Source organism: Lolium rigidum, chromosome 6 (assembly GCF_022539505.1).
Source record: "Lolium rigidum isolate FL_2022 chromosome 6, APGP_CSIRO_Lrig_0.1, whole genome shotgun sequence".
NCBI classification, from domain to species: domain Eukaryota; kingdom Viridiplantae; phylum Streptophyta; class Magnoliopsida; order Poales; family Poaceae; genus Lolium; species Lolium rigidum.
The window spans coordinates 36,175,731-36,183,846 of record NC_061513.1 but is presented as its reverse complement, the minus strand read 5'-3'; positions in this window follow the sequence as shown (position 1 = coordinate 36,183,846).

The window sequence follows — 8,116 nt, the reverse complement described above, 5'->3', positions numbered from 1 at the left end:
AAGATATCCCTCTCATGCAACCCTGCAACTACAAAGCAAGAAGTCTCTTGTGTCCCCAACACACCTAATAGGTGCACTAGTTCGGCGAAGAGATAGTGAAATACAGGTGGTATGAATAAGTATGAGCAGTAGCAACGGCACCAGAAAAGTGCTTTGCCCAGGACTTTAAACAAGCAGTAGTAACGTAGCAGTAGTAACGCAGTAAAACAGTAAACAAGCAGCGATAGCAGTATTTAGGAACAAGGCCTAGGGATCATACTTTCACTAGTGGACACTCTCAACTTTGATCACATAACAGAATAGATAAATGCATACTCTACACTCTCTTGTTGGATGATGAACACATTGCGTAGGATTACACGAACCCTCAATGCCGGAGTTAACAAGCTCCACAATTCAATGTTCATATTTAAATAACCTTAGAGTGTAAGATAGATCAACACAACTAAACCAAGTACTAACGTAGCATGCACACTGTCACCTTCATGTTAAGAAAGGAGGCATAAATCACATCAATACTATCATATCAATAGTTAACTTCATAATCTACAAGAGATCACAATCATAGCCTACGCGAAGTACTAACACGGATGCACACACTGTCACCATTACACCGTGCAGGAGGAATAAAACTACTTTAATAACATCACTAGAGTAGCACATAGATGAATTGTGATACAAAACATATTGCAATCATAAAGAGATATAAATAAGCACTTCACTATGCTCTTCATAACAGTGAATAAGTATTCTGTGAAATATAGCCTAAGAGACCCACACGGTGCACACACTGGTCACCTTTACACACGTGGGACAAGGAGTCTCCGGAGATCACATAAGTAAAATTCACTTGACTAGCATAACGACATCTAGATTACAAGCATCATCATATGAATCTCAATCATGTAAGGCAGCTCATGAGATTATTGTATTGAAGTACATAGGAGAGAGATGAACCACATAGCTACCGGTACAGCCCCGAGCCTCGATGGAGAACTACTCCCTCCTCATGGGAGACAGCAGCGTTGATGGAGATGGCGGTGGTGTCGATGGAGAAGCCTTCCGGGGGCACTTCCCCATCCCGTTGGCGTGCCGGAACAGAGACTCCTGTCCCCCAGATCTTGGCTTCGCGATGGCGGCGGCTCTGGAAGGTTTCTCGTACCGTGGCTTTTCCGTATCGAGGTTTTAGGTCCAGGGGCTTTATATAGGCGAAGAGGCGGCGTCAGGAGGTCAACAGGGCGACGACACTATAGGGGGGCGCGGGCCCCCCCTTGGCCGCGCCGGCCTAGGGTTTGGTGGGCATGTGCCCCCTCTCTGGTGGTTCTCGTGTGTTCTGGATGCTTCCGGGCAAAATAGGAACCTGGGCGTTGATTTCGTCCGATTCCGAGAATATTTCGTTACTAGGCTGAAACCAAAAACAGCAGAAAACAGGAACTGGCACTTCGGCATCTTGTCAATAGGTTAGTTCCAGAAAATGCATAAATATGACATAAAATGTGCATAAAACATGTAGATATCATCAATAATGTGGCATGGAACATAAGAAATTATCGATACGTCGGAGACGTATCAGCATCCCCAAGCTTAGTTTCTGCTCGTCCCGAGCAGGTAAACGATAACAAAGATAATTTCTGGAGTGACATGTTATCATAACCTTGATCATACTATTGTAAGTATATGTAATGAATGCAGCGATCAAAACAATGGTAATGACATGAGTAAACAAATGAATCATAAAGCAAAGACTTTTCATGAATAGCACTTAAAGACAAGCATCAATAAGTCTTGCATAAGAGTTAGATCATAAAGCAATAAATCAAAGTAAAGGTATTGAAGCAACACAAAGGAAGATTAAGTTTCAGCGATTGCTTTCAACTTATAACATGTATATCTCATGGATAATTATCAACATAGAGTAATATAACAAGTGCAATATGCAAGTATGTAGGAATCAATGCACAATTCACACAAGTGTTTGCTTCTTGAGGTGGAGAGAAATAGGTGAACTGACTCAACATAAAAGTAAAAGAATGGCCCTTCAAAGAGGAAAGCATCGATTGCTATATTTGTGCTAGAGCTTTGGTTTTGAAAACATATAGAGAGCATAAAAATAAAGTTTTGAGAGGTGTTTGTTGTTGTCAACGAATGGTAGTGGGCACTCTAACCCCCTTGCCAGACAAACCTTCGAAGAGCGGCTCCCATGAATTATTTTTATTTTTGGGTGGCACTCCTTCCAACCTTTCTTTCACAAACCATGGCTAACCGAATCCTCGGGTGCCCGCCAACAATCTCATACCATGAAGGAGTGCCTTTTTATTTTAGTTTTATTATGATGACACTCCTCCCAACCTTTGCTTACACAAGCCATGGCTAACCGAATCCTTCGGGTGCCGTCCAACAATCACATACCATGGAGGAGTGTCTATTTTTTTTGTTAATTAATTTGGGATTGGGAATCCCATTGCCAGCTCTTTTTGCAAAATTATTGGATAAGCGGATGAAGCCACTAGTCCATTGGTGAAAGTTGCCCAACAAGATTGAAAGATAAACACCACATACTTCCTCATGAGCTATAAAACATTGACACAAATCAGAGGTGATAAATTTTGAATTGTTTAAAGGTAGCACTCAAGCAATTTACTTTGGAATGGCGGAGAAATACCATGTAGTAGGTAGGTATGGTGGACACAAATGGCATAGTGGTTGGCTCAAGTATTTGGATGCATGAGAAGTATTCCCTCTCGATACAAGGTTTAGGCTAGCAAGGCTATTTGAAACAAACACAAGGATGAACCGGTGCAGCAAAACTCACATAAAAGACATATTGTAAACATTATAAGACTCTACACCGTCTTCCTTGTTGTTCAAACTCAATACTAGAAATTATCTAGACCTTAGAGAGACCAATTATGCAAACCAAATTTTAGCATGCTCTATGTATTTCTTCATTAATAGGTGCAAAGTATATGATGCAAGAGCTTAAACATGAGCACAACAATTGCCAAGTATCAAGTTATTCAAGACATCACACCAATTACTATATGTAGCATTTTCCGTTTCCAACCATATAACAATTAACGAAGCAGTTTCAACCTTTGCCATGAACATTAAAAGCTAAGAACACATGTGTTCATACGAACCAGCGGAGCGTGTCTCTCTCCCACACAAGTATTTATTCAAACAAAAACAAAAACAAGAAACATACAGACGCTCCAAGTAAAGTACATAAGATGTGATCGAATAAAAATATAGTTTCAAGAGAAGGAACCTGATAATTTGTCGATGAAGAAGGGGATGCCTTGGGCATCCCCAAGCTTAGATGCTTGAGTCCTCTTGAAATATGCAGGGATGAACCACCGGGGCATCCCCAAGCTTAGAGCTTTCACTCTTGTTGATCATATTGTATCATCCTCCTCTCTTGACCCTTGAAAACTTCCTCCACACCAAACTCGAAACAAACTCATTAGAGGGTTAGTGCATAATAAAAATTCACATGTTCAGAGGTGACACAATCATTCTTAACACTTCTGGATATTGCTCAAAGCTACTGGAAGTTAATGGAACAAAGAAATCCATCCCACATAGCAAAAGAGGCAATGCGAAATAAAAGGCAGAATCTGTCAAAACAGAACAGTCCGTAAAGACGAATTTTAAAGGGGCACCAGACTTGCTCAAATGAAAATGCTCAAATTGAATGAAAGTTGCGTACATATCTGAGGATCACTCACGTAAATTTGCATAATTTTCTGAGTTACCTACAGAGAATTTTGCCCAGATTCGTGACAGCAAAGAAATCTGTTTCTGCGCAGTAATCCAAATCTAGTATCAACCTTGCTATCAAAGACTTTACTTGGCACAACAAAACACAAAACTAAGATAAGGAGAGGTTGCTACAGTAGTAAACAACTTCCAAGACACAAATATAAAACAAAGTACTGTAGCAAAATAACACATGGGTTATCTCCCAAGAAGTTCTTTTCTTTATAGCCATTAAGATGGGCTCAGCAGTTTTAATGATGCACTCGGAAGAAATAATATTTGAAGAAAAAGAGAGCATCAAGAGGCAAATTCAAAACACATTTAAGTCTAACATGCTTCCTATGCATAGGAATCTTGTAAATAAATAAGTTCATGAAGAGCAAAGTAACAAGCATAGGAAGATAAAACAAGTGTAACTTCAAAAATTTCAGCACATAGAGAGGTGTTTTAGTAACATGAAAATTTCTACAACCATATTTTCCTCTCTCATAATAACTTTCAGTAGCAACATGAGCAAACTCAACAATATAACTATCACATAAAGCATTCTTATCATGAGTCTCATGCATAAAATTATTACTCTCCACATAAGCATAATCAATTTTATTAGTAATAGCGGGAGCAAATTGAACAAAGTAGCTATCATTATTATTCTCATCATCAAATATAGGAGGCATATTGTAATCATAATCAAATTTATCCTCCATAACAGGCGGTACTAAAAGACTACTATCATTATAATCATCATAAATAGGAGGCAAAGTATCATCAAAGTAAATTTTCTCCTCAATGCTTGGGGGACTAAAAATATCATGCTCATCAAAGCCAGCTTCCCCAAGCTTAGAATTTTCCATAGCATTAGCAACAATAGTGTTCAAAGCATTCATATTAATAACATTCCCATTAGCATGCATATAAAGTTCCATGGGTTTTTTAATTCTCTCTTCAAACACATCATGTCCTAATTCAAGATAAAGTTCATAAAGATCTCTCATATTTTTGTTGTTTTCCATTATGCCTAACTAGTGTAAACAAGAAACAAAAGGTTGCAATTGCAGGATCTAAAGGAAATAGCTTCGAGCACAAACACAATGGCGCCGAAAAGTACTGCGTTACCGGAACCGGAGTATGAGTGCCTTTTACCTTTCCTCCCCGGCAACGGCGCCGGAAAATAGCTTGATGTCTACGCCCCCTCCTTTTCCCGTAGACGGTGTTGGGCCTCCAAGAGCGGAGGTTTGTAGAACAGCAGCAAGTTTCCCTTAAGTGGATCACCCAAGGTTTATCGAACTCGGGGAGGAAGAGGTCAAAGATATCCCTCTCATGCAACCCTGCAACCACAAAGTAAGAAGTCTCTTGTGTCCCCAACACACCTAATAGGTGCACTAGTTCGGCGAAGAGATAGTGAAATACAGGTGGTATGAATAAGTATGAGCAGTAGCAACGGCACCAGAAAAGTGATTTGCCCAGGACTTTAAACAAGCAGTAGTAACGTAGCAGTAGTAACGCAGTAAACCAGTAAACAAGCAGCGATAGCAGTATTTAGGAACAAGGCCTAGGGATCATACTTTCACTAGTGGACACTCTCAACTTTGATCACATAACAGAATAGATAAATGCATACTCTACACTCTCTTGTTGGATGATGAACACATTGCGTAGGATTACACGAACCCTCAATGCCGGAGTTAACAAGCTCCACAATTCAATGTTCATATTTAAATAACCTTAGAGTGTAAGATAGATCAACACAACTAAACCAAGTACTAACGTAGCATGCACACTGTCACCTTCATGCTAAGAAAGGAGGCATAGATCACATCAATACTATCATAGCAATAGTTAACTTCATAATCTACAAGAGATCACAATCATAGCCTACGCCAAGTACTAACACGGATGCATACACTGTCATCATTACACCGTGCAGGAGGAATAAAACTACTTTAATAACATCACTAGAGTAGCACATAGATGAATTGTGATACAAAACATATTGCAATCATAAAGAGATATAAATAAGCACTTCACTATGCTCTTCATAACAGTGAATAACTATTCTGTGAAATATAGCCTAAGAGACCCACACCGTGCACACACTGTTACCTTTACACACGTGGGACAAGAAGTCTCCGGAGATCACATAAGTAAAATTCACTTGACTAGCATAACGACATCTAGATTACAAGCAGCATCATATGAATCTCAATCATGTAAGGCAGCTCATGAGATTATTGTATTGAAGTACATAGGAGAGAGATGAACCACATAGCTACCGGTACAGCCCCGAGCCTCGATGGAGAACTACTCCCTCCTCATGGGAGACAACAGCGTTGATGGAGATGGCGGTGGTGTCGATGGAGAAGCCTTCCGGGGGCACTTCCCGTCCCGGCGGTGTGCCGGAACGGAGACTCTGTCCCCCAGATCTTGGCTTCGCGATGGCGGCGGCTCTGGAAGGTTTCTCGTACCGTGGCTTTTCCGTATCGAGGTTTTAGGTCCAGGGGCTTTATATAGCCGAAGAGGCGGCGTCAGGAGGTCAACAGGGCGACGACACTATAGGGGGGCGCGGGCCCCCCCTTGGCCGCGCCGGCCTAGGGTTTGGTGGGCATGTGCCCCCTCTCTGGCGGTTCTCGTGTGTTCTGGATGCTTCCGGGCAAAATAGGAACCTGGGCGTTGATTTCGTCCGATTCCGAGAATATTTCGTTACTAGGATTTCTGAAACAAAAAACAACAGAAAACAGGAACTGGCACTTCGGCATCTTGTCAATAGGTTAGTTCCAGAAAATGCATAAATATGACATAAAGTGTGCATAAAACATGTAGATATCATCAATAATGTGGCATGGAACATAAGAAATTATCGATACGTCGGAGACGTATCAGTGTCCAAAGTTGTTTGGTTTGTTATTGGAAAATATGATTGTTGCTAGATGTGAAAATAGAACCTACAAGGGTCGAAAATATGGTGGAGAACCTGGGTGCCAGCGCACCTGATTTCAAAAAATTCGAAAAACGTCATTTAGATGTTTCAAAAAAAGTTGAAATAATTACTTCACGTACATCTCATCTCAATACTTATCTGGAAAAAATTTCAGAAAAAAATACGACAGTACGTGACTCATACAAAAAATTGAAAATGAAGTTTTGTTATGCCGTGAATAGTATACGTATAATCAATACACTATGAACAGTACGATTTGTTATTTTTGTGTAGGCTACATACTTTCGTATTTTAGGTTGAAAATTGACACGCACATACCTACATATGTACCGCACACACATGATTTATGCCGATTTTTTAAAATCAATTTTAGTATTTGTTTCGATTTTATTGCTAAAATCGGGTGCGCCAGCACCCAGGAGCCAAAAATTCGTGTCCCGGGTTTGCTTTCTTATGGCATCTTCACGGACCGACGCATTTCAGGCATAAAAAATATCCATTTTTTTCTATTTTGGTTAGGCCATAGATAGCAAAATCGCCTGAATGGGTTTGTGTGGCCGTTTCCGTTTAGGGCAGCTCCAGCGGCTCGACGTAATTGTTTTCTGCCACCATCAGCGACTAATGATGGCAATTAGTCGAGTCCCGCAGTCGGCGACTACTGACTCTGCGCACGGCCACCGATTCACCTGCATGGGAAACTTGGAGTGAGCGCCTGACCTTTTCTGCCCTTCGGCGAGGTTATAAATGGGCGACAGCTTTCGGACGAAACCCTTGCTCAGATTGTATCTCTAAATCCTAGCATCCATGCATGACCGAGCACAACCACACTTGGAGCCGCCTGACCACTATGGCACACGCCCGACGCAGACTCCGGCGACATTGTCGTGACGACAACATACTAGGCGGAGAAGGCCGTCGCATACGTCCGACAGGTCGAGCTGTACGACCCATATGTCGATGGGACGGGGGAGGAGGCGGTTGCAGTGGTGCAGGCAGCTGCCACTTAGGATAGGGAACCTTCCGGTTGATTCCCTAGGTGGAGGCCAAGGCGGGCCTCTTGGAGGCGTCGGAAAGTCTCACAGAGGCACGACTGCATTTGCGGTATTCGTAGGAGGCCCTGAGCCTCCTGATGATGGGTGTGCGTGAGCCCGCGCCTATCAAGGTCGAGTACCTCGATCAAGAGAACGACCTCGACCATGAGGCCATGGACGTGGCCGACGAGCAATGTGTGCTGCTCGCATCGTTTGAGAACGCCCCGAGGGACATCGAGCTAGGGTAGCGGCAAAGCAAGCCTCCATCAACCGCGGTGAGGTCATGCAGGCAGCCAGGTTGTCATCCCCGACGGCCCTTCACCACGTGGTGTGGGAGGAGGTGGTGGTGGCGAGGCGACGGGAGCAGCCGCGGCCGGGTGGACCAGGA